This window comes from Falco cherrug, chromosome 2 (genome assembly GCF_023634085.1).
Source record: "Falco cherrug isolate bFalChe1 chromosome 2, bFalChe1.pri, whole genome shotgun sequence".
In the NCBI taxonomy this organism is placed as follows: Eukaryota; Metazoa; Chordata; class Aves; order Falconiformes; family Falconidae; genus Falco; species Falco cherrug.
In genome coordinates, this window is record NC_073698.1 from 24,216,044 (window position 1) to 24,242,605 (window position 26,562).

Here is a 26,562-nt window from a genome sequence, read left to right on the forward strand (position 1 = left end):
CAGGTCGGGAAGGGTTATTTTAGGACGGACATCACACACCTCGGAAACACCAGTAGCACTTTGTACTTCTGTTGAGATGTGCTTTGACCATCTCAGAGTGTTCTACAAACTGACATAGCAGTCATGCCTCTGCCGTAAGAGATATCAGTATTACTCCCATTACAGATAGGAAAATGAAAAACAAAAGGGGCAGGGATTCATCTCTTGTCAGTGGCAGAGCAGGGATTTGCTTCACTTGTCCTGATTTTTTGCTCCAACCCTTAGCTGATGAGCAGTGTGGCAGGAAGCAAAGTAAAGCCTAATGAGGCCAATGTTCATCTCAAAATAGATCAATACTAATGGAAATTGTGCTTTGAAATTACTACAGGTTGACACCCCAATAAAGTCAGGAAGTTCAAGACCTGTGCATTTTGGGGAAGAAAGTGCTTCTATGGGCAGAACTCACACAAACTAAAACCAGACTGTAGCTGGAGGACTAATTTCTGATTATGGTATCTATTTATCTGCTTTTCATGGTATAACTCAGATTGATAAATGGCATTGCTTTCCTTGTTTTACAGTTACTTTGTACCTGGAAACCCCAGCTAAAATGAACCTGTTGTTTGCTAGGTGTTGTGAAAACAGTGGTTGTCCCCGGGCCTTGTAACATTCCTGAACAGCAGATGCAATAAATCTAGGCAAGGAGATGGCAGAGGCAAGGGGACTTGCCTCAAGATGCAAAAATGAGATGGCATCGCATGAAACACAGCTCAGGTCTCTGAATCCCAGGACACCATCAGTCTCTCTGCTGACATCTACATGAATACAGACTCACTTTCAGAATTACAGGTTCCAGGGCATGGAGTAGAGGGAAAAGAAACCAAGTAAGATCCCTTCCCAGGCAAAGAGGAGCCCAGACAAAGTCCTTTGAGTGCTGTTCTGGTGGGGAACACTTTTTTAGCTTCTGTTGAGTGATCCTCTTGCAGGAGCAACTTCCTCGGAGCGTCCCCCTCGGCTGCCTCTCTGCTGGTCTCATCCTCTGCTCCCACTGCTCTTGGGCAGAGGCTGATGTGGTCCCAACATGCCGTGTGGAAACGAGCTGCTCCATAGGATGCAGGATGGCTTGCTGCCTTTGGAGAAGGAGAGGGCTGTGATTATTGCTCCCAGAAAAACTGGAATAGCTGTTTACCCACAGCAAGAAAATGTTATTTTGGGGGCAAAAGGGAGCTGTAATGTTTTCCTGTTACAGTAGTTGGCAGCATTTCTCTATAGCCCACACAGTTCTTTCTTAAAGGGATCTTTGCTCGTTGCTGTAAAGGGGAGAGAAGTATATGAAAACTTTTGGAATTCAGACAAAATATTCTGACAGTAAGATGGGTTTAAACCCTGAGAGCCCAAGAGCAACCAAGCAGAGGAATAGGAGAGTGGGACCCAGAACCAGGAGCCTGAACTGAGGAGGTACTGGTGGCTAGGTGCAGAGAAATGCTATATGTATTATGACTTTCAAAGCATAGGCTATTGGAATAGATACAGTAAGGACATCACTTGCAGGTTTTTTTGGGTTCATCCAGATGTTTCAATGTACTAAATTTGAGTGATGGCATGAGGAAATGGGAACCAAATGAGTTAACTAAGACAACTCCACTTGGAGGCCAAGGTGGCAGAGCAAGCTGATCAAAGACATGGAGGTGCATTTCATGGAAATACATAAGAAAGTTAGGTAGCAACCTGCCTTCTCCTACAGAACTGATTATAAGCCATCCTATGACCCTGATTTTCCTCTCCCATTAACATCTTGTCTCTAATCCTCCTTTGCTTCAGGGGAAGGTTAGTGGAGAGGCTGCTGTGGGTTAACCCTGGCAGAACATGTCTTACCATGTAACTTCATCTTACAGTGGCTGCAAAAACTTGACGTAGAAGGGCAGAACAAGCTCTCGTTTCAGGGAATGCTGGGAGGTCTCTTGTTCAGCTGGTTGCCACTGTTTGCCCATTTCCCTTATCAGTGTGAGCATTAGGTCCTCTTCTCCGTAGCTCCCCACGCAGCTGCAGCACTGGCACTCTACCAGACCCTCTCTCCCAAGCCAGACACCTACCACAAATACACTCTCCCACCAGGAAGAGCCATCAGCCATAAACGACAAGGGAAGCTACTGGATTTTGGGCATTATTTTGTTCCCTGGAGAGAGTGTTGCGCATGTTGTGGCACTGGTGGCTGATACAGCCAGGGTATACCATGGTGTAGCAGATGTTAAATTAGTGCATGTGTTGCACTGAACACATTTGAAGGCTGGGTGCATAGCTGGATGGTAAAACAGTAAACACCTTAGGCCTAAATACCACAGGAAAACCCCTCGCTTGTATGTATCTCAGATGTGTTTTTCTCATGGCACTGCTCTTTAACAGATGGTTGTTAAACCCCTTTTCACTGTGTTCAAAGGAGCAGAGGAATGTTTGCATCCCATCCCAAGGCAGCTGCCTGCCCTGTGTTTGGGGAGGTTTGCTGGGCACGGCAGAAGCCCACTGTGGGTGCACAGCCCTCTGGGGAGGTTTGCCAGGCACAGCAGAAGCCCACTGTGGGTGCACAGCCCTCGCTGACTCCCCCCAGCTGAGCCTGCACTGCCGTTGGAAGGGCCAGTCCTGCACTTCCCATCGCAGCACCCCACCACCTCTCCTTGTGCCAGCCCCAGCATCCACCCAGCTGCTTGGTCAGCCAGTTCAGCAAACCGAGCTGACTGAAAATTAACCCTACCAAAAGGGAAAAGAAACGAGGGGAGGACTGTGTCGAGACCAATCAGCCCCCGGCGCTGCTGACCCCACAGCCGAAGGAGCACAAGTGTCAGTGGAGGGTTGGGGGGGAGATGCCTTTTGGCAGGAGCCCATCTGTGGGTCAGCTTCAGCCAGCTGTGAAACCGCACATTTGCTCAGCCCCGGAGCTGCCGAGGGTGCCAGCATGCTCGCCAGCAGCCGGCCACCCAACCCTTCCAGACCTCACTGTGGCAAGCTTCGCCATTGGTGAGTGTGCTAGGGAACCCGCAGCATCTTTAATGGATCCAGGTACTTGTGCAATTCATGCCTGAGAGCTTGAAGACTGAATGTCTGTTTTCCCAAGCAAGAAAGGAGCAGACCCTTACTGCACATACACTGCGAATGCCCGGTGAGGGTAATTTCATGTTATCCCATGAAAGTAAGTGCCTCGGGGTAGAGCTGGGGCTTGTTCTCCTCCAAAGTGGGAGGCATAAATAGTTAACAGAAGAACAAAAGAGGGCAGCTATGCCTGGGTTTAGAGCAGGGAAAGTGAGAATACAAATTATGGCTTGCCTATTGAAGAACCATACGAAGTTGTGGACGTTGTTTCAGTAGTGTTGCAGCAGTGATAGTGTCAGGCTATAAGCAAGGCAGAATTGATAGGAAGAGCAAAGGGCTTCTAGACTAGCTGACCACGCTGTAGAAAGCAGACGCCCTTGCAAACACATACGCCCTTCTTCAGGCCTGTTCTTCTTCAGATTTGAAGAGCTTGTGTCTTTGCAAGCATGTTTTGCCTAGGAAATGGGTTAGTGTAATAAACCTCTTTCCCACCAGTGTTGCCCCACTGCTGATTTAAGGGTACTTTTCAGGCAGACGTTTCAGCTTTTTGAAAATGGAAGTGTTTTCAGCATGGTGTCCTATTCCTGATTCTGGAAATACTGTTCTCACCCTTGAAACATCAACTGATTGATCCACGTTCTTAAAGGCACATCACGGGCAGGAGTGCAGCACAGCCCTTAACGCGCTGGGTTAATCCTCCCCTGCCTGCTGCCAGGCACGGCCACACGCCATCTAGTGAGGTAGCAAAGAACACTGCTAGCCATACCTTGCACATGTAGGTTACATTTGTTGTATAAAGCCATGAAACGACGTCTGCTGGAGAGCAGGCTGTTTTTTTCAAAGTCAGGTTACTTGTTTTAAGGTAGCTGTCCTAAAGAAAGGGCCTGTCCCAGCCTTTGTTGTTAGGTAAACTGAGGCACTTACCAACCACTGCGGTGATGGAATAGATACAAGCAAAAGACAAAATTTTCCGAAAAATTGTTTAGTGTATGTTCAGTAACCTTGAAGGAGCCTACAAGGTCATGGTTGCCTACAATACTTCATGGCTAAAGGTAGCTGCTGTTTTAAAGGCAACTTCGTCACTGTGTGTCTGCGGCGCGGAAGTAAGCTGGACTCCTTGCAGCCAAAAGCTGGATTCCTCGCACTGCTAAGGCTGCAGCCTGTGCCGAGGAGCTGAGGAATCCCTCCGAGTCCTTCCTGCTTTGGGCTGTCACGCTGTAGCTGCAGCCAGTGCTACAGGAAGCATTGCTGGGTACACACCCTCCCTTTGTGCTTTATGAACCTTACAAAGGCAGCAAACACTTGTCTTTTGTCAGCGAAGAAAGCACAGAGCGTAAGACACGGAAGATTTATAGGTATAACGTCCCAGCACTGCGTGCTTGGTTTTACCCTCACTCCAATCCCATTTATTTTAATAGGGATGTTGCTGCTAAAACCCTGCATGATATTTTAAATATTTACCCCATAGGGAGCACATAATCTGGGAAGTAACAAGGTGCCATTTCCTACCGAATGTGTTTTCTGACTACAACCACATGTCAATGGTACAATTTAGGGCCAGGCTAGAGCAAAGTGTCGATTCACCACTTACCAGCACAGCTAAGCTGTACCACCATGTGAACTGGGAAGGTTCTGTTTGCTGTCATGCTGATATATGTCAGATAGAAAAAAAGAAAGAAAAAAAAAATTACGATACCAAAGCTGGAACATCAGGCTTCCTTTTGTGACTTGCTTTTCTTATTTTTTCTTCTAATCCTCAGAGCAAAACAATTTTATTTTAGAGCCAAGCTCCAAAGTTTATTAGATTGTGAGCACTGCAATGGGGCTGCTCACAGGTGACCAACACAAATGGTGTGGTGGCTCTAGAGACCACATTAAGCATGGCAGCAGGATGTGTCATGTCAGAAATTGTGTTTTCCTTTCCACAAATGTCAAAATGCTGCCTAGCCCTTCATTTTGCCAGGATTTTGCCCATTCTGGTGTGGAATCAGCAGACTTTATTCTGTCCTTTGCAGCATGAAGCAAAGACAGGAGCCGAGTTCTCCCACCATGTCATCTACCCCTTCCTCAGCTCTGAACGAAGGCACATCGGCACAGAACAGCTTAAAACCTTTGAAGAAGCCATAAAGCCCAGCAGTTCCCGTGAAGCCCATCACAGAAACTGTAGCTCTTCTCCTAACTAGACTAGAGTGGTACTTGACTGACTCTCCTTGTCAGTGGACAAGGAGATGCATTTTGGGATGTAGTAATGAGTGTGTTGGGAGGGATTAACAGTCCCTCACCTTGAAATGGCTTCAGCTTGATTTCTTATGGAAATGAGGGTCTGTGATCACATGGGCAGCTGTATACATCTGTCTCTCTGTGCTTTTCTGCATTATCTGCCCTTCCCCTGGTAACTTCTGAATTCACTGACCAATTTCAGCAATCTGTAACAGAGGAGTAGCGGTCTTAAAGATAATTAAGTTGGTAAATGTTCATTGAAGTCCACAGAGAACTACAGGAGAAAGAACTTATTGTCATTTAAAATAACAGTGTAGCTCAACACTTACTTGCCCCAGAGAATCCCCACCAGGGAGGATATTATGCAAACCCTCGTTTTCCTCCTCACACGTGTGTTTTGGCAGAGCATGATCCAGCCCTAAAAACTGCAGCTTCTTCCTAGATTGTTTCTAAGGTGGGGATCGCAGGTACGGTTATTCCATAGATGATTAACCACCAAGCACTAATGAATTCCTTCTAACATGATGCGGGGCTTAGCAGAGAGTACGCCATAACATCCTGCCGAAGCAAGTAGTTGGTTCAAAACTGTAACAGTATCGCTAGCAGTGTTACCCAAACTGCTAGAAATGATCTAGTAGGATTAGAAAAGTTCATTTTGATGTGGTGTGTGTGGTAGCATCCAAACCGTTTTCATCAGGTCTTTGCGTCGAGCTTAGCATGTGTGTTGTCGCTCACCCATTTTGTGCTCTAACCCCATCCATCTTGTGCGTACCAGTGCGGCGGCAGCAGCACCTTTGTCTTGGGCAGTGGAGGAGCAGCTGCGTTACCCAGTTCCCAGTTTGCAGGGAGGATTCAGCTCGCTTTGCAGCCCTGCCCCACAAATACCTGACAGCAGAGTCCCAAAGCACAACTTGAGCAAGTGGGTGACCTTGGTTCTTTGGGACCCCCAAACCCCTTGTGCCATGACACAGGGAAGGGGTGGGAGTGAAGGCATTCCCTGCTTATCCCCGAGCCCAGAGCTACCACTTAAAACAGATGTCTGCGTAAAAAAGGCCCCACACCTGCCAAACCACCAGCCTCAAGCTTCCTTCCTCGTTTCTTCAGGCCTCAGAATAACAAGAGCATTTGTGCAATGTACAGTGCGCCCTGTGGTTTTTTCCTCTCCCTGAAGACGTGCTATCTTATCTCCCTGAAGCAAAAAATCAGACAGCAAGCCTTACAAGACAGGAGAAAAGAGGTGAACAGTCAAGCAGCGTGCACTTTGCTCAGCTGGCTTTACTTTTCCACACCAAAAAAAAAAAAAAAAAAGAGAAGGAAAAGCATGGGTCAGTGTCATAGACTTTGCCAGAGAGACATTTGAGTCTGTGCCTCATTTGCACGTATTCTGCAGTGCGATACCCACAGCACTAAACTAGAAAAAATCCGTTAACTGAAAAGTCATCTTGAATCAGAAACCTCCAAGGGTTCAGTTTTAAACTGCAATGAGAATTTAGTGTTTTATTGCTGCTTCGCTTTTGGTTCCTGTTTTTGCTAGCATTGAGAAACAAGGTGCCTTAGGAAGCCGCATGGTGTGTAACATGCAGTCTCAGCCTGTATACAAAGGAAGGAAGATGATGTGGCAGAACATTGTTGAGGAAAGATCCTGTTTGTACAGGGAGCTGGAGAATAGTAAACCAGAACAGAGCAGGGATGCAGAAAGACCAGAAATGAAAGGAAATCAACTCATAACGCTCGTGAATCCTGCTTGTGTGCAAGAGTCCGCTAGAGCCACTGAGACAATTTAAAAATCTGGTTTATTTGTCTTTTCTCAGTTTTCCTATCCTTTTGTGGAGGGGAGGAGAGAGGATAAGAGAAGGGAGACACACTTGGTTGCATTCCCCTGCCAGTCTTTTCTCCCGTGGCAGCCCTGCAGCAGCGGGGCATGTGACTCCAGCAGCAGTTAGGTTTGCATCAAAACTGCCAGAGCTGACCAAATGTTTCTTAATAGTAATTCCTTAGCTGTGTTTTATCCCAGGGACACGTTATTTCAGGAATAACCTCTGAAAAGGTCCTGTCTACCTTGGTGATTTTTTGAGATGTATAAAAAGCCATCTCTTAGTTTGTTTCTGTGAAACAATTAAATTAATTGATTCGATGAGCTTCAGTTCCCGATAAACATTTGCCTGTTCTGCAGATGCTGTGTGTGTAACAGAGGGAAATTACCTCCCTGCGATATATGCCCATTTCAGGTTACATACTCTTTTGTTAGCCTTTTTAAAGCATAGCCACTTAAGGTCATTACGCTCTCTAAATAAGTCTGTAATACAATTTTCCATAAACCCATCTTTTCCAAGTCATATCAAACGTCTTGATAAGAGAGTATCTTGTCTCTGCAACGGGAGGATTTGTCTGTGAGTAATCTGGGTGGTGCTGCAGCAAGTGGGGTTTTTTTCCTGAATTGATTCAAGCGGTTTATGGTCAAATTTCGAGACCAATATGTGCACAGTGGCAAACCCCCGCATCCAAATACAAGCATTTGTAGTGTCTTTTTGCTTGTACATAACCTTCCTGCGTTGGTGTGAGCAACTTTGATCTTTGATACAGTGACCAGCTTCCTGCAGTAGGCGGAAGAGACATTCTTAACTGTGTCTGCAAGCTGCGTCAAGAATTCATCAAAGTTGCTGACTCCTAAAGTTCAGGCGAGCAGTGCTGTGGCACATATTATAAATGATCCTTTTCTACTGGCCTGCTGGCTGTAAACAAGCTTGATGCAAATTTAGACAAGGAAAGCACCATGCCAAGATGTTTACTGATATTTTTGTGTTGATTCTGGTGTGTTGGGTGCACCCTACTGAAGCCCTCTATAAAAAGGCAGTGCATGAAAATGCCTCCCCCGTGAAATTAGCCATAATTTTAATTGTAACAAGCCAGAGACATTCCAACACACATCAGAGCCTTCCTGGACACAAGCAAAGAATAACATGATTCTTATCCCAAGGCACCCGAAATGCGGTCAGCCAGTGCTGAGTGAGCAGTGAATCACAGGCCTGGGAAAGAAGCAACCAGCCAGGGATGTTCTTCTGAGTTTTGAGATGAGCCTGTTTCGTCAGGTGATTTCCACATGGAACTTGCCTGTTTTGAGCTTTTCTGTGGCTGATGACTGAAGTCACTGGATAAATTTTGGTCATTCTAATGGCAGGTGCAATATAGCAGGTTGAGGGGAAAGCAAAGGGGTTTAAAATCCCTCCCTTGTTTTAGATATCTCATCTCCAGCTTCTGTGTGATGTGGCTGGCACCACTCGCTCTCTGTGCTGATGGGGTGGGATGAGAGGAGCTACTGGAGGTAACTAAAGCCCTTGTGCATAGCTGCAGCAAGGTGGGACAGTGCCACAGGTGCCAGCAGCTCTCTGCCAAGTAAGGCTGGGTATCATATAGCTAGGAGATCCCCAGACACAGGTGCCATATGGCTGGGAGGTCTCAGGACTGTGAGGCTCAGGACTGTGGGCAGGTATGGGCTCCAGGCAGCAAGTCCTGCCTTCCCATGTGGCCCACATATGAAGTGGGAATAGGTCTGTCTGTATCAGGGATGTGCTTGGTATATATCCATGTGATCTCTCATAGAGGTCTCATCCCGTGCTGGGGACACATGGGGATGTATCCCACCACGGCACACACACAGTCCGTTTCACTATTAGCTGTAAATGACCCAACTCTCTACGAGGCGGCAGCAGTGCTGCAAATTTTAAATCAAAAAATGCCCCAACATGCTTCCCAGCCTCTAAGTGCTGATGTCTGCCAGGTGGCATCCCAGGAGGGATGTGAGCTGTGGACATGGACTTCAGGTAGCCATCAGCACCAAGGTTTGTATCCACAGGATGTGGTACAGGCACCTGACAGGACATCAGGGAGTGCTTGCTCAGGTCTGCCTCTGCTGCTTCAGTGTTGGCTAGGCTTCATTGTGGTGAGGAACGTCCTCTCTTCTCACTGCTTAGGTAAATTCATGCAGCCTCTCTGGGTCTGTGTGATGCATGTCTGAAAAGGAAACGGGAAGGAGCTGCAAATGCAAATGTTAAGCCATCGGTGGAAAACATCGTAACTGAAAAATCTTTGGAAATAGTTAAATTTCTTTGGTTATTCACAAAAGCTGAAAATTACTCCAAGTTCTCTTTCAGAATGAGAAAAACACCTAATGCCTGGGTGTCTTTTTAAAGTTAAGTTTGTATTTACATCTCTTATTTGATTACCTGTAAATAGCCAGCCATGTACTTCAGCTTCAAGGGACAGGAGACACTGAACTTTACATGGAGTCTTCTGAAATCAGCGAGTGCTGGAGAGACTGTGAAAGAAGTGACTTTGTCCTGGCTGTGTCTGCCCCAGGAGAGGGGACAGGCTTAGGCCCGGGTGTGAGCATCCCCTGGCATGGCTCTGCCCTGTGCCTCTGAGCCCTCCCTGAGACACTGTTCCTCGGGGCTGGCCACCCTTTTTGTTTGAGGGGTAGCTGTGGGAGAGAACTTGCCATATACGAGCTCTGCTGTGCCGCTTGCTGACAGGTGAGAGAACACGCCCTGGTCTGTTTTGTTCACAACATAAATCACAGTGTCGAATTTGTCTTTACCTTCACTAGAGATATACCAGAGCGTTTTGTCCCATAATGGCATCATGCTTGTCCAGCTGCCCTGAAAACACGTGTGACTAGAGCAGGGGAGAAGATCTACAGTATGAGAGCTTAATATCTCAACTGTCTTAATTTTTCTGTACGTCATCACCCCAGCTGAGAACTGGTCACCATAAGCAGATAGCGCATGGACTCTTCTTAGAGAATCTGCTCATCTCCAGCTAATTAGTTTCTCACCCAAGGACTGCTGAGTATGCTATCTCAACCCAGGAAAGAGCCACTCCCACCAGCTATATAATTTAGCAAAGCTACAAACCAAATGAGTTGCCAGCCTGTGAAACACTCATGCCACCCCACAAGGTGTGGTTTTCAGGTGGGCACTTTCAGCCTCTTTGATTGCTTTGCTAGGCTGAAGGAGCTTATGCCATACATGTGTGTCCGTAAGTTGATAGAAACCTGTCTGAGATTTGCCTGAATAAAACGTTTAACACTGAAAAGAGGCAAGTTTTGCAGACCTGCGTTGTCCAACACAGATGGTCGTGGCACTGGACTGCATTAATACAGGTAAAGGCTTCCTTTTGTGCATGTGAGGAGGGAAAATATGACTGTCCCATACCATTGCAGGTCTGTAAATATAATTTTCTAGAGCTGTGAACTCCAAGACTAGACTTGGTAGAAGCGATGGAGAAAGGATAATTTCCCTTGAAAAGTCTGGATAGCTGAATAGGTGTTTTCTTGAATATGCTGAAAATAAGAAAGCAAGGGATGCTGATCGTTGGAGTGCTTTGCAGTCAGAAAAACAGCAAGTGTTTTCAGTTCATGGGGAGATGAATGGAGAGAGAGGGCAAGTCCAGAGTACGTGAAGGTAGGAGCTTCATACAGCCTTGCTGCTGGGCTTGTTTTCTGTGCTAGTGGCCCAGGGAACTGGTAAAACTGGCCTGGGACAGTAAAGGCTATAATCCCAATTCATCGTTTATAGCCTGCTTGTGTCCAGGCAGACACATCTATCCCAGCCTTCTCAGATTCAGTGAGCTGCTGCATTTCACAGTCATGGGAAGGGCTTCCCAGCTGCACGATCCAAACGTTTTGAAGTGAAACATGGTGCGTTATATTAACTCGGTTCAGATAATCAGCTTTAAACATCTGAATCTCATTTCTTGATGCTAATTCCTCTTGCTCAATCTTTAGTTCAGCTGTGTGGAATTCTCAGACCTTTCTGACCCTGACTTATCATTTCCTGATGTTTTATTACTAAGTCATTGAGGTTTCAGGGAGGCTGATGTTTCTAAAATGTGCACACCTTTGATTGTATGCATGGCTGGCATGTCAGACCAAACTTTTCATATGCTCTGTATATATCACTGTCTGCACTGCTGTGTCCTCTGCAGTTTCACCATTCAGCAGGCTTATCTGCATGCCCCATTAATGCAGTCCTCCTTAAAATGTGGTTATTATTTAAGGCTTTTCAAAAGCTCAGCCTCTGCACACTACAAAACTCGATCTGAGCCTACGTCCGCTCTTGTCACTCATGTACAGGTTCCATCTGTTCCCCTTTTCCTCTCCCGTTTCTGCTTGCCACATCCAGACCACATGCTGCTTATACATTGTACAATAGACATTTCCGCACACACACTTTTGAAAATGTGGCTCTTGGTGCTTTATTGCTCACATGTGTCTTGTTGCTTAAGGCAAGTTTTATCAGTAATGATTTTGTTGTTTACTGACACGTAGAATAAAATAGGGTACTGTTAAAATGTGACCAGAGAGGAGAAGAGCCTTTGATACACCAGTTACACAATGTCTGCCAGCTTTCTGATCATTCCCCCCTGCCACCACTTCCCCAGATTCTGTAGTTGCCCAAGGATGAAGCCAGATCCTAACATCACTTACAACAGTGTAAGGGCTGCTCTGCTTTGCATGAGGTTGCTCCATGTTGGTAAGGATTCACCAGCATCTCCTGCACTCCTGTGTCTGACAAGGAGAGGGGATGGGACCTTCTAGCACTCCTTTCCAGCAAGGCAGCCCTAGCTTCTGCTTTAAATCTTTTTTACAGGCCCCCAGTGGTGCCTTTGTGTAGTGGCTATATTCTTCCATTTGGGGGGGAAAAAAAACCCTACAGGAACTAGTTCTGGAAATTAAATCAGTGCTAGGAAGGTCTATGAAGGCGCTTCTCTTGCAGGAGCCGAGCAGACCTCTAGTAGCTACTCCAGTGCACCAACTAGAGCAGACCCAGAGGTATGCAATGACAGGGGAATTAATGCAGGCAGATCACCTGGGAACCATCTCAGGTCTTTCCTATCACACCTTGCTCCATACCTGTGGTGAGGCTGGAGTATCTGCAAACAGATCACACTGGGTGCAACTCCCAGTAATGCTCCTGGGTGTCTGCAGCGGGGATGGCACAGAGCCCATTACACTGGATTATTGCCACCCAGGGATTTCCTGCACCAGGAAAATCCTCAGCTGCCCAAACCCTCTGGTTTTCCACCTGAAGAAGCCCAAGACCTGCCTATGGTAATGACGATTTCTCCTACTGGGGAAAGCAAAGGCTACGGAAACCCACAAATGGTAGGAATAGATCCTGTTTCTATCAGAGACCTGTTCTAATTAAAGCTTTCCCTACCAAAGACAGTGTCTGCTTCTGACATGGAGATAATCTGCTACTCCCTTCCCAAGAAGAGAAGCAAGCAGCTACACAGCTCACCTTGCATTCCTCATGTGCGTGCTGCATGCTTGGCACTCGGCCTCCTGGGCATGGCAGAGGAGCACTCTGCAGTGCTGGAGAGCTGATGGCAAAAGACTCATTTCGGAGGGCTGCTGAAAAGAAGGCGTGAGCACATGAACATAGAGACCCTTCCACTTCTGTCCATGGACCCACAGGGTATCTCATGCCCCCTGTTCTACCCTGTGGTTCCCATCCCACCCAGTCCTCTCTGCAGGTCAGGAAAAGTGTCGAGGAGACCCAAGATCTCTTTCCCCTGAGAAGAGGTGGGCAGGAAGAGCCAACTTTTGTTTGCGCCAAAATACTCTTAATTTTCAGATACAATACACTGAACATTTTGTGTACTGCCCTCTACCAAAGTTTGTGGCTGTTGATCAGCCACAGGGGAGGCACAGAGGGTACGAAAGAAAAGATGGAGTTGAGCTCTTGGCAAGCTGTTGTAGATTAGAGAGGAGGCAGGTAGGAACAGAAGTGAAGCAAGTGCTTAGAAGTTACTCGGGAGAAACAAGGGCTTTAAGTGACGTTTGAGTATGGGAAAGAAATCAGTATCCGTGGTTTCCATTGGTGCGCAGGGTGCTAAAAGCAGAAGTGGTTGCTGGAGTCTGAACAGGAATCTGAGGCTGGGCTCTCAGCTTCGTCCCAAATTGGATGAGAAACTATTCATTTGATTTACAGGGTCACTGGCAGAAGAGGTCTTATTTTATATAATTTTGTGGGTTTTTGAAACAAATTGCTTTGTGAGCAGTGGAACTAATGGCTTTTGGTTTCCTGTGGTCCTGTGAACCTTGCTTCATAGCCACCTCCCTTCTCCCCCATACTCCTAAAATAAAATAGCTGCAACGAGCCCAGCTCTTCCCTGCCTGTGTGCTCCAAGACTTCTCACTGGGCACTAGTCAGGTACATACATACTGGCTGACCAGCTAATGCATACATGGTCAGCCAGCATGCACACACCCACTAGCCAGCTGGCTGCTGGCCGCATTTCTCTAATTAAGGTTTCTATCCCTCACCCAGCCATCAATTTGCACAAAATTTAGAAAGGAAATCGATAGCTTTTGCAACTTCTACCTTTCTGTCGTACGTGAAATCAGGTAAAAATTATTGATGGAACTGGACAAACAGATTGAATCTGAGCTAAAAAGGTTCTGTTGTATTGGCTTTGGATGTGCATGTAGGATGTCAGTTCAGGTTCTGGAATTAATTTCTCTGTCTCTTTTTCAGCTATTTTTACTCTGGATGTGTTCTGCGATTTGTTTCCCACACAGCATTGAAACGGGCACAGCCAAGGGGTGAGTGAGGGGTAAGAGAGGGGAGGGGGTAATTAGGGGATGCTGATGTTGGTGCTAGTGCTGAAAGAAGTGCTCATCAAATTATAGCCTCTCAGATCTGTATAACGTGGAGGCCCACAGCACCCCATGGAAAAGTTGTGAAGATAAATATATTCTCGGTCTTAAGGTGTTCAGATACAGGGTGCAAAGAGCTAGAGAAATCAAGGCATCTGGCAACATGCCAAAACTACCAGCAACAGTGGCCAGTTGTGAAATGTAATGTTTTCTGTCGTAGTTCAGCATCTCAATACTGCCCACGTTCCCATGTGTACATCTCAAGCCATCGCTCTGTGTAGGGTCTCCTAAGAAAAATCCTTTTTGCGGCAGCCCAGTTGCTGTACAGAGTGCACATCAACTCACAGAATCAATTCTAGAAAGCCTTTATCTGAGTTACTATCCATACAAACCTCAGGCTTGGAAGAACAGAGGTTTTATCTGGAAAACACATAGGAAAAAGCTTCTTGAGCATTAATTTACAAAATGAGACCTCTAATTGCGAAGCATTTCTTTTCTTCAGTTAACTATAGATGATAATAATGTGTGAGATCTGCCTTTCCCCCCTGTGTTCTCTTTAACACTGTTTGTTAGACATGAAAGGAAAAGAGGATTAAAAGGGAGAGATGGTATTGTAAACAGCCCTTCAGGGTAGGTGGGAAAACAACAGTAACTCTCAAAAAGAACACAGGGATGCCCTTAGGAAAAGGTTTTGAAAGTGTCCTGCGTTTGAAAGTTAATGAGTAAATAGATCTCAAACACTACTTTAAAGACTGACAGCACCAGCTTTAACATCTCAAGCATACACCACAACTGAGAAGAGACAAAGGGAATTTTTAATGGGCAATAAATGGACTAATATTTTTGAAAGCAAAGCTACTAGGGGGTTAGTTCTGATGGGATGTGGGTTTGTTCTGTACTTCCTGACACAGCGACTTTACTGTATTGGGTTTGTTTGCCTTACACTATCTTTTGATGAGGCACTACTTTTTCCTTTAAAAAGGAAAAAATGTGGTCTTAGTAAATAATCCTCCTCTAAGCTACAGTAAATCCATTGGGTATGGAGTTTGCTGGTTTTGGGGGTTGTGTAGGCACGTGCCAGACCATCTCACCGCTATCCTGTGATGCCTTACTTCACACCTAGCTTGGGTTGCTTGGCCATCTCTGCCCCAGCAGTGTTGCAAGATCACCTTGTGTGGACAGCCCCACACTGGTGGGAGGCTGGCAGGCAGGCAGCAGCACCCCTTCCCACCAGCATGTACCAGCACGGGCACTATTAGCCATGCTGCAGCATGCCCCTCTCATGTCCAGTGGATCCCAGGCAAGGTCCCAGACTTGGCATCTCTCTTTGGAACAGTCCCGTACTGTCCCATACCATTGCACTTCAAATGAACAAACTCTTGGTTACTATGTTCCTGGATGTCGGGCATTTTGGAGGAAGCTGGTCTTACCTAGAGCTTTTGTACAGCTCCTGTCACAACCTTCTGACCTTCAGGGTCCTCTGCACATGGCTGTCATGAGTATTCAGTAGCTACAGTGGCTTCCATAAGCATGACTGTGCCTTTGTGGCCACAGGAGAAGACCCAGCAGGAACTCCCCAAAGCAGGTCTCCCTTTCCTTCACCCAGAGCTGGGTCAAGGCAGAGACAAAGTCACCTTAGGATGGCACACTTCCTATTTTGCTCGTGCCTGGAGAGGCAAAAATGGATGTTTCTGATGTAAACAGCTCATCTGTGCCTACTGCCCTCAGCTGAAGGGAAGACACCCGGCCCCTCGCCCATGCTCAGCAGCCCACAGAGGGCAGAAAGAGCCACTATGTGGGGAGGAGGAAAGGGAAAAGGAGTCGTCTTGCTGGGGAAGCAGAATGGGAAGATGTATAGGTTGGAACGGAAACCTTGCGTTAAGGGAATTGGTGTCAGGCAGGGCTTGGGAGAGGTGGCTGGGAAGGACAGAAACAGAGAATCCCTATTTCCAGTCATATTCCAAGGAAATCCCTTGATTGATCAAAGGGATCGAGGAAATCCCTGTACATCTGGGTATGCCTTTACCTGCCTAGAATCGTACAAAACCCCACTGATGTCCTCCAGACCTTTTACCTGCCCAGGGTACCCAAAACCATATCACCTCTTCCCAGCTGACTCTCGCTTATCCTCACACCTCAGACATGCATGGGCTGCTTCACAAACCTTCTTCCTACCTCCCATTTCTCCCAAAACTCCTCTGCCATTGCCACAACATTGAAACAGGCCTGCCTACACCAGCGTGAAGTTGCCAGCTTAAAAAATAGAAGAGAGGATTGGCTCCCCAAGCTTTAGACACCCAGACATGAGGGAGCACGTGCCAGGCCTTGACACAACACATCAACAGCACCTCCACCTTATCACAGCTGCTGTCTGGCTCACTCACGCTATTCCTAAGGGCCAGCCACCTCCTTCCAGTGCTTCTCAGTTGATCAAAACCACTTAAGTTTAACTTTTTGGCTCAGCCATTATGTTCTACCTCTTCCAGAGCAACTAAAATCCTAGTCCGCCCACACCTTCATGCCAGACCCAACCTCTCCGAGCTGCAGGTTGTACTGCCCCTCGGGAACCTCCCGTCCTTTTCCCTGTGCTCAGCCTCTGGCCATGTCATGTCCTGACCTAGTGCAGCACCTGCCTGCTCTGCAGGAGAGGTACCTGTGCTCCTGCACAGCTCACCTGACTCCCCATCCCTGCAAACTTGAGTATTTCAACACTTGAACAGCGGGACAGGCTTGGCTCTTCTATGTCCTCTTCCTCCCTTCCCAGGGCATTTTTCAGCACATTCCCGGTGTCCTCATTAGCTTCTGAGTTAGTCTTCCTTGAGCTTATTCCTAAGTGACAGGCTGCCGAACAGGCACATAACCTTTCACTTGACTTCCACCAGGGAATGCAGCCTTGAGCTGATAAGGGTATGACTGAGACCAGCTCTCCTGCCCTGTCAGTGATGACACCATGTGGGGTCAGCTCTGCTGTGCCTGCTCTTTACCCCGTGGAAGTTACCACCAGCAGTAATGCTGGCTTTATACTACCCAAAAGCAAGAACTGTGTATATATAGCTCACCTTTCATATACAGATGCATACCTACCTACATACATATACAGACATATATATATTGGCTCTACTGAATCCTGTCCAATTTTTGGCATCCTTCTGAGCAACTGGAGCATAAAAGTAGAGAAGGAAAAGGTTACTGAGCTTGCTTTATGTGTTATGAGTGAGAAAGACTTCTCGCATGGTGGCCGTGTTCTACAGTGCCATCCCAGCCCCAGGCACTCGAAGGACACAGCCAACTGGTGCACAGCTCTAGTCAAGCTTGTTGTGACCCTCTGGAAAAACAAGAGTTCGACTTTCTTCTGGCTGATAAAGTCAGTATTGTGAAGAAACCAGAAATACTAGTCCTGCCTAAGAGCTAGCTGTGCTGTGCCCCAGGCAAGAATATGAACACAAGCTTCTCCCTCCAAATAAAAGTGAAACTGCCAGGTATTCTCAGCACAGCCCCAGGTGGAAGGCTCTGCTTGCTGGCGGTACATACAGTGTGTGACTCCAAGGGTGACGATGTGAGACTGGGGAAAGGTGGAGCAAAGGAACATAACCCCATCTAGGTAAAGGGTTTGCTTGTGGTGCAGAACCAAGAAGGAGTTTCAGCACTGTGTCTTCCCTAAGTGAACATCAGGTCATCTCGATGCCTTGTTGACTCACTGAGAACAGCATTGCATTCAGCACAAGGTGAAACACAGGGGAGAGGAGCTGCATAGGCAGGTGTACGCAGACAAACAGATGGAAAAGGTGGGTGCCCCAATACTGTGATGGCAAGCATTGAAGAGGGAGAGTTTGAAGAGGACTAGAAAAGACCTCAGTGTTTTCCCTACCATGCATAAGATCAAATATAGAGCCAGGGTGGGTGTGGGACTTATCAGTAGGAGGAGAAAGCCTCTCAAGCTAAAAACTCTGCTCCCATTTTCTGTCCTCAACCACTGCCCAAAGACTCATGGCAAGCAGCAATATCAAGTGTGAAACATCAGCCCTAGTGGTTATCAATTTAGCAATCCCCAGATTCCAGCGAACACCAAATCCCATCACAGCCCAGGGGATGGCCAGTTTCCCCGCTTGTTTCCTGCTCCATCTGTGCCTTGCCTCATGCTAAGTATGGATTTATTTTTCAGAAAAGGATCCGTGGGCTAAACAAAACAGTCCTTTTACCACCCCTGAAAAAACACCCTCCGACATCCCTTCAGGCCCCTCAGTGTAGCGCGGTGGCGGGGTGTCAGTCATCTGTCCAAGTGCAGGTGTCAAGCTCAGGTAGAAATCTTCTGGGACTCTCTAAGTGCACTGACTGCATCTCCACTGACTGTGGTGGGCAAGCTGCTCTCCAGGACTCCCCGACAGCTCCCCAAAACCCTGTGGATACAGTCACAGACCAACCGCCAGACCTATAACGTGCTACAGAAAAATAGCAGGCATTGCGTCTCACACACTGTTTGGCAGGTTTTTTAGAGTGAACACATCTAGACCCCTAACTCTATTCCTGTCCAAAACTGGTGTGTATTTTTCCTTGGACACTGCCCAGTCTGCAGAGTTAGTGTTTTCCACACAAAAATGCGTGTCAGTAAACTTTAAAGGGGTTCTATTTTTGATTCAATGAGGAATGGCAGTTTTCCATGGAACCTACTTTCCTTTCCTTCTTTCCTCCTTTCTCCCCCCACCCCACCCCACCCCACCCCCCACCCCCAAATAAGATTGCTAAAAATTCCATAGATTTTCATTTGAAATGCTACCCGGGGCCCCATAGATGTCGAATTGTCATGTTCTGCAGGAGGTTGAATGGTTTCTTTAGTAGTCCTTTTTTACTGGGAAAAAATAGGGGGAGGAGGAAGGGGGTGGGCTGTCCCCATCTTTACCTTTTCATTGGACTGTTTTCCCCTCCTCTTGAAGAGAGTGCAGCAGAGGCTCTGCTGTAAACTTCTGAAAACTCTCATGTTTTCTAATACTATACTGCTGCTCCTGAGTCTGTATGGTCACTTGTGATCATGAAGGATGAGGAGCAGAGTCACAGCTGTGGAGAAGCCACTGGAATCCATAACTCCATGGTCAGAATAAAGATCTGCTGACGTGTGATCTCCTCAGAGTGGGAGATACATGCAGATTTGCAGGAAGCATCTTACTCTCCTGCATTCAGGTTCACCTACTTCTGCATACAAGTTGTCCCACAGCATGCAGACCACGTCCTAAATATCTGAAATTTGCAGGAACATGCCATTTCCTTATGGGCTCCCATGTTCAGATACATTTCTCTACTCTCTTTTTGTCCTGTTCTATGTTTCCAGAGTCTTAAATCAGCAAGAACAGAGCTTCTTCCAAGTCGTAATGATCCTCACTTGTTCCCTCTCTCACAAACAGAATCACTTTGGCCAACAGCCAGGGCTGCAATAAGGGCCGGGCACATACACAGGCAGCTTAAAAGCACCTCAGCTTCGGGAAATCCTGCTGGGCTGTAAAAGCTGCCCACAAACCCAAATCGTATCAAGCAAGGCCTGTCTGATAATTCTTTGGCACAGTGCCCAAACTCACTGAACAGCTTTTCCATACAAAGTGTTTCCAGGTGGGTTATTCGGTACTGTATCCCTTCCATCTCGTATCGTCTTGCAGTTGAAAAAGGCGTTCCTTAGGACAAGCTATTTTTAAAAGGAAAACAAATATTCTCCTTTATGTTTCTGGCTCCTCTAAACCAGAAGGATACTTTGCAAGACAAACTGTTCCTGCTGAATAGAGCAGGGGTCTCGCCTCCTCACAGCGCCTGTGTCCATACAGGACTTTCAGCTGGGGAGATAATTTATATTTCCACAAGGAGACTGATGCTGGTACAACTACCAGTGTGAACAGTTTGTGCTAGTGTGAAGATGCCATACTCCGTTAAATCTAGTTTCCCTTCCTGTATTTTTATAGCAGCATCACTGCAGCCGCATTTCAGCCTGTGCTGCTTTAATTGCACCAGAGGAGTGAGAAGGAAGGAGCTGAGCCGAGCGTGTCCCGCAGCCGGCTGCTGGCTGAGTGCATGGGGCAGGGTGTGAGGAGGCAGGAGCCTGGCCCCACGCAGCCCCGCCAGCTTCGGGTGTGCACACTTAGGCTGTTTTATGTGGGTGCACACCAGATTCACCAGTAAAGCTTGGCTTTGCTAGGAAAAACTGCATCTACGTGAGGACCTCATGGTGTAAGACAGCAAAGCTTGGACTGCTTTCTGTCTGGAAAGGCTGGTTTGCTGCTCTCCCTGTGATGAAAGAGGCAGGCAGACCATTCGCTGACCTTCTGTTATTTTGGCCCATTGCAATAATCTATGTCCGATGTGAACGGGGTTATTGAAAATGCACCCCAAATGTAAGACCTGTAGATCTGTAACTAGATACTGCATGAGAGAAGTGGGTAAAGGAAAGATAGGGCTTTTATTTGAAAACTGTCAGAACAACAAAGTGGTCTGTTGGGTGATTTGAGTCTTTGGGGTCTCTGCCACCATTGACAACAAAGAGAGGTGGAGGCAGAACCACAAAACCCAGAGGTGCCCGTGAGTTAAAATAAACTGTTTCACTTTGAGATGCTTTCAGACAAGATGATATTGACACGTGTCTTTGGAAAAAAATAACCACCTATGACCACTAAAATGTGACCCGGCAGTGAGTGATCTGGTTTTGAGGCACAGCTGCCGGTGAGACCTCCATCCCCAGGGCGGCCTGCCTCACCGCTGCTGCGGGATGCACAGCCAGCCAGGATTTCTTTCATACCCCTGCTGGGAAGAGGCGGGTGTTGATGGGAGTGCTGTGAGCTGCGTGTCACCCCAGCCGGTCTGGTCTGTGCTCCCGGCTGCGGTGGGGTTGAGGGCTGCACCGTGCACGGGCGGTGCGTTGGCATGACTCAGGTTCCCCACCGCGCAGCTGTCTGCCCTGCACGGCCTTCGTCCCCACATCCCTCGCCGTCTTGACATCTCCCACTCCTGATACCTTCCTCTTCTTCTGGAAGAGTCCTGCCAAACGCTGCTGCCTGCCGCTCAAGGTCGCCCAGGCACTAAACCAAAGCTCCTGCTCTCAGCCCAGTCCAGCTGAGCTCAGTCAGCAAGACCCGGTGAGGCAGAATCAGAGCTGGGCTGCAGAACAACCTGGGCTCCTTGAGTCCTGCAAAAACTGAGGCATTACCCATTGCGGCAGAGCCTGGAGAGCCCCGTGCTCTTGAGGGAGAGCAAAAACAAGACAGGAGCTGTTGCAAAGGTGATTTTTTTCCTCCCAGTGAGTAGTAGAAAGCCCCACCCAAGTTTCACTCCTCACTCTCACTTTATATTAAAAAACATACAAAACAAAACAAAAAAAAGTCAGCATTTGCTAGTGTGTGCTGCCCTTGCTGCCACGTGACCCAGGCATGTGATTAAGTTGTTGATACTTGTTTTTTTATAGGATCACATTCACAGCTGCTGTAGAAGCCTGCATAACTTGTCAGAGCAATTCTCTACCCTGGCAAGTTACACGAGCCAGGGAGCTTTTCCCTGCCACAGCGTATCCTACCTATGCATGCCTTCTTCCTTCATGCATGGCTCCTCCTGTCCACCCTTTTGCAAAGGCATCAGCTGTACTTATTTTCAGGAAAGCTGGCATCATTTCTCATAGCTGCACCATGGAGCTGGGTGAGAGGCCCCGTGATGAGGCAGTAGTTTCTTCCAGCCTTTCTTCCCACTGGAAGTGTTGCTTTAAAAAAAGGGAAGGATAAGCCTCCACTTGGGGAAAAAAAAAAAAAAAAAAGAAAAGAAAAAAAAAAAAAGACTGGGCTTGCCAGCCTGCAATGTGCTCTGTGTTTGATTTCTGCTGGCAGTCTGCACATTTCTGCCTGTGCAGATCTGTTCAGTCATGTTGCATGGCTGGACTGGATGGGGCTGTTTGCTTCAGCACTGGTGATTGTTCCCAGCTCTCCGGAATGATCACCTTACCCATGCTGGGGAGCCACCGTGTTGCAATGGGGCCCCTTCCCTCCCTGGCAGACAAGGAGCTCCAGAGGATGAAGGGGGCCATGCAGAGCCCTTGCAGGAAAGCATGTCTTAGCAAGGGGACTGACTCCCTTTTACTGAAGGACTAGAAAGAACCATGGCCCTACTGGTGGTGTCCTTATGTGACCAGCGTGCACTGCCTTTGGCCAAGTCCCAGCTGCCTCTCAGGTCTCAGTAGTTCTTGTGAATGATGGGGGGAGCCCCTGCTTCAGTGACCACCTTTGCTACACGAGAAGAGGCAAGCCTCTGAGATACCTTCACCGTCCCCTGCTGCTGGAGTTGGCCTGGCACCGGGCCAGCACCTGATCTCAGGTGAAGTATTTATGATCCTGGAGCCCAGCAACAGGTTCACAGTTACACAGAGGCATGAATGGGAACCAGTGCTGCCCAGTTTGTCCTCAGCATGCTGGCAAGGAAGCACAGGAGGTGTGAAATGCCCACATTTACTTTGGTGGCAATTACCCATTACCACCCCTGTGACTTACTGAGGCAGAAGATGAAAGCTACAGTGTCAACGCTACTGATCTCCCTCCAGTTTGCCCCAAATCTCCACGTGCTTCCAAGTGATGCAACACACACCCTTCCTGGGATTTGACTTTTATTACAAACAAACTTTTTGTTCACAGTATTAGGTGCCAACCTTTCTTATGGGCTTTAACCTAGCAGCCTAGGGCAGCCCCCCCTGCGCTCTCTCCAAGGCTCACTGCTGTTAGCTTGTTGGTGGTGCTTGTACCTGCAGACACCACCACGCTATAGAGACACTACATGGTGTTTGAGGTCAGGGTCAGGCTAACAGTCATACAAGGATCATGATCTCTACCTCCCCTGTCCAGAAAATGTCTCTCTGCCCATCCAAGGCCACTCTTCAGAAAGCAAATGCTCACCTTGGCCATAGGACAAGGATACAAACTGTTGTACTCTCCCACTGCCATGTGGCTTTAACTGGGATGTTAAGCTGTGTATTTGTCACAGGAAATAAACATACTGTTTTCCTATAGGTGGTTTGTTTTGGTTTTGTCAGGCATAAAGCCTGAGGGCAACAGTGGACACAGTGCTTGCTTTTCCTCTTCCCTTGTGCTTCCCCTTTTCTGTACTTTGCCACTCTCTCTTTCCTCTTTGTAGAAAGGTAAATCTTTGATCATAACAGTTTATCATCACCTATTTTCATACTGCCTGGATTTGAATAAGAAAGTCACAGAATCTAAAACTCATTGAGTTGCCCCATTCTTGGTGTAAAAAAAAAAAAAAAAAGTTGCATTACTGCTTTTCTGTTAAAAAAAAATAAAGATCAGAGGTGATGTTTGGAAAAGCCACATAGTTTTTAATGGTAGCTAAAACTGTGGTAACCAACAAATTTCAGGCTTCTTATTGCAGTGCTTAAGTAGGAAATCAGAGAATCATAGAATTGTTCAGGTTGGAAGAGACCTTCAAAAATTATCAAGTCCATGCTGTGGGCAGGGACATCTTTCACTGGATCATCCAACCTGACCTTGAACATTTCCAGTTATGGGGCACCCACAACTTCTTTGGGCAATCTGTTCAAGTGTTGGGGTGCCAGTCAGCATATATCATACACCCAAAATATGTCTTATTTCTCGATTGTTTAGTTTTGGTGTTATTCTGGCCCTGTTGCTCATGGCCTGTGTGAGGACCCAGCTGCTTCTCTGGGCTCTAGAGCTCTCTCCTATGGCATGTTTGTCTGAAATTCCTTCTTCTTTCCCAAGGACCTCAGGCAGCTTATGTCTGGTTTGCATTGGAGCTCTTGTGTCTCTGACACAGGTAAGGGTCTCTGTGTCCCATTGGGGCCTTTTTGCTGAAGGGGAGCCTGTGATTTATTTATTTATTAATCTTATTCCCATGGTTGGAGAAGGTTCTGTTTTGCCAGATCACCAAACTGTCAGCATGGAGATGCCAATTATCCATATATCTCTAAGTCAGTAGCTGGACAGGGTCCAGTGTGTGGTACTCAGGAGCAGTCAGTATGATTCTTTGGTTTTCTTGGGTCAGTATAGCTTGTTCCTTGTTGAAAATTGCTTTCTGCTCTTAACGACCATCTCTTTTCTCAAAACTTCTTTTTCCTTAGTGATACCAGCAGGAAACACATTTATGATGGCACATATAATATATGTATATATGTGTGTATGTGTATATGTATATATGTATGTGGGTATGGGTATGTATAAATAAAATAGACCTTCAGTTTTCCAAATTTCAACTTAAATATCAACTTTTTAGATTTCAACAAAAGAATATATACAATACGTACATACAATATTTTGAGGATGTCTGTCATTTTCTGAGAACCTCTGTTAAAAAATAACTTTAAATTCCTTCCTTTCCTGCCTGCCAGATAATACTGGCAGATTTCTTGTGGCAGGGGACACACACACATGTCTCTCTTCTTTTTAGCCTGCAAGACCTCTAGGCCAGGGGTTGCCCTTATCCTTCTACAGCTACTGAGAGCAGGAGACCGAACCTCTTCACAAAACCCAGTTCACCCAATTTCATTCTCCAAATGACATACACTGACAGAAAGAGAGAGGAATGGTTCTGCTCCTCTCAGATCTTGCTTATTTCCCCATGAAAAATTACACAGACTTCTAAGCTAGTGAAGGGAGACGCATCGGAGATGCTCCTCAGTGGTTGCCGCGATTAACCCGAAGCTGTTAGCCAGAGCTGCGTTCCATGAGCCCAAAGTTTTGCTGTGCAGGAGGCTTTAGCTGCAGTGAGGGGTGCTGCATTAGGGACAAGCTTCCAGACTCTAAGCAGCAAGTCTGTTGCAATAACTCTGTTGATCAAATACAATTTCTGCTCACAGCACAGAGCCAAAAAGTTTTTGATTGCAGCCTTGAGGGGTATTTCTTGGCTCATGGTCGATGTTTTAAGCAATGTGCAGCCCTACAAGTCATTACCAATGTTTGAAATCTCTTCCTTCTTATTATTATCCTAGGAGATGTGGAATGAAGACTATTTACCTTCCCCTCATAGTTCATTATGATTATTAAGCCATAGGAATGAGGACATGTGCATGAGAGTTGGATATAACAGGCCTGTTCTAGCTGCGTCAACATTATTTCCCAAAGATGAGAGTATATTCAGAAATATGGCCAATTTTCCCTTTTTTCTTCTTCTGACTGTATTTGTGTACAATGATTTCAAGATTTCACAATGGCATATTATATACACACTGTTTGCTGAAGAAGTAATAGGAGGTTTCTCATTGCTACGTTACCAAGACACTTAAACGAGTCTCTTCATTAATAATCTGTTGCCTTATACCTTCAGATTCCAGCGTCTGGTCTGGCCGCTGCTTGCTATCTCAGCTGCCTTCTCCCCTGCACTGAATTTAAAGCTGTTTTCAGTTGTCTCACCTGCCCCCTTGGGCCCTACCGGCTCCTTTAAAATGCATCTTTAGACCCTCTCTCTGCAGCAAGGAGTGACCAAGGTCCCAGCACAGATGGGGTGGAGTAAGTGCTTGCAGATGTGTCCACACAGCACCCGGCAGCAGCTCTTCCCAGCTGGTATCACCACGGGCTGCTGTGCAGTGCAGAGGTGCTAATGAGAGTAGGAAGGGCAGTGTATTTGCATGGACACTGGGTTATGTGGCAGCAGAAGAGCAAAGCTTGTTCAGCCAGGCTTTGACCAGCCTGGCTATGCTGGTCCTAGCCCCCGGGGCAGCTTGGGCTCTGCAGACCACCTTCACTTGGTGCGGTGTAGGTACATCCTGAAGTCCTTCATGGCTTTCTGGCTGTATGGTTGGGTCTTGTTTTCAAAACAGACTTGTTTACTCAAGACTTTCACACACTTAGGGTGACGTTCAGGCTCCTCCATGCCAAATCTCTTTGGAAAGTGCAAGCTGCTCTTACAAATCTCCAGAGGCAGTGGGGATTCACAAGTGAGTTCTGCAAGTGTTAGTGCCTTTAACCCCTTTTTCAGAGATGGGGGATTGCAGCGTTGGAGATGCTGCTGTTTATGGTAGCGGGAACAGAGAGCTCAATCTGCAATGGGTGCAGAGCCTGAACTGTCCTCTCCTTTCCACATCCTTTTGAATTTAGGCTTGGCAGGTCACTGTGGAGGAACGTGGCCACCTGATACATTTGTTCTCTAGATGGAGAGGACTGAAATGTATTAGCCTATTTATCTGCCTCATTTTGTAAGCACTACATCCACCTTTAAATATAATGACAGTCTGCATAGCCCACATGCACTTTCATACCATACAACTTTTCTCCTGAAAAGCAAGACTCTGCCTGCTCTGAAGAATGTGCTTTTTTGCTGGACACTTCAATTTACACCTTCTCCCCATTGCCCATATCCTTTATCCTTTGCTTCCAGGTGACTGTGACACTACATTGGAGTTTGCATAAGCAGGGACTGTCTCATGACTTGTTCATGTAGCACCTACAAAAATGAGGTTTTAATCTAAACACTCATCCCTCATACATAAATACAGTAAATTGGAGGCATGAAAATGGATAAACTGGGAATGCAGCTCATTGTGGAAATAGTACCTAACAGGGGAATAATTCCTAACTCCTCAGGGTTCCAGTGCTCCTTTCTACTTTGCTCTGAGCATTCAAAAGCATGCTCACCACAGGATG

The 26,562-nt window shown here is 46.9% G+C and overlaps 1 long non-coding RNA gene across 1 annotated transcript in view; it reads left to right on the plus strand.

Moving 5' to 3' along the window:
* The window catches only part of LOC114017887 (uncharacterized), a 59,204-nt gene that overhangs the window by 12,696 nt on the left and 19,946 nt on the right, over positions 1–26,562 (plus strand). Inside the window, exon 2 of the long non-coding RNA XR_003563190.2 lies at positions 13,821–13,888. This is a non-coding gene — a long non-coding RNA (uncharacterized LOC114017887). The remainder of the gene's footprint in view (positions 1–13,820; positions 13,889–26,562) is intronic.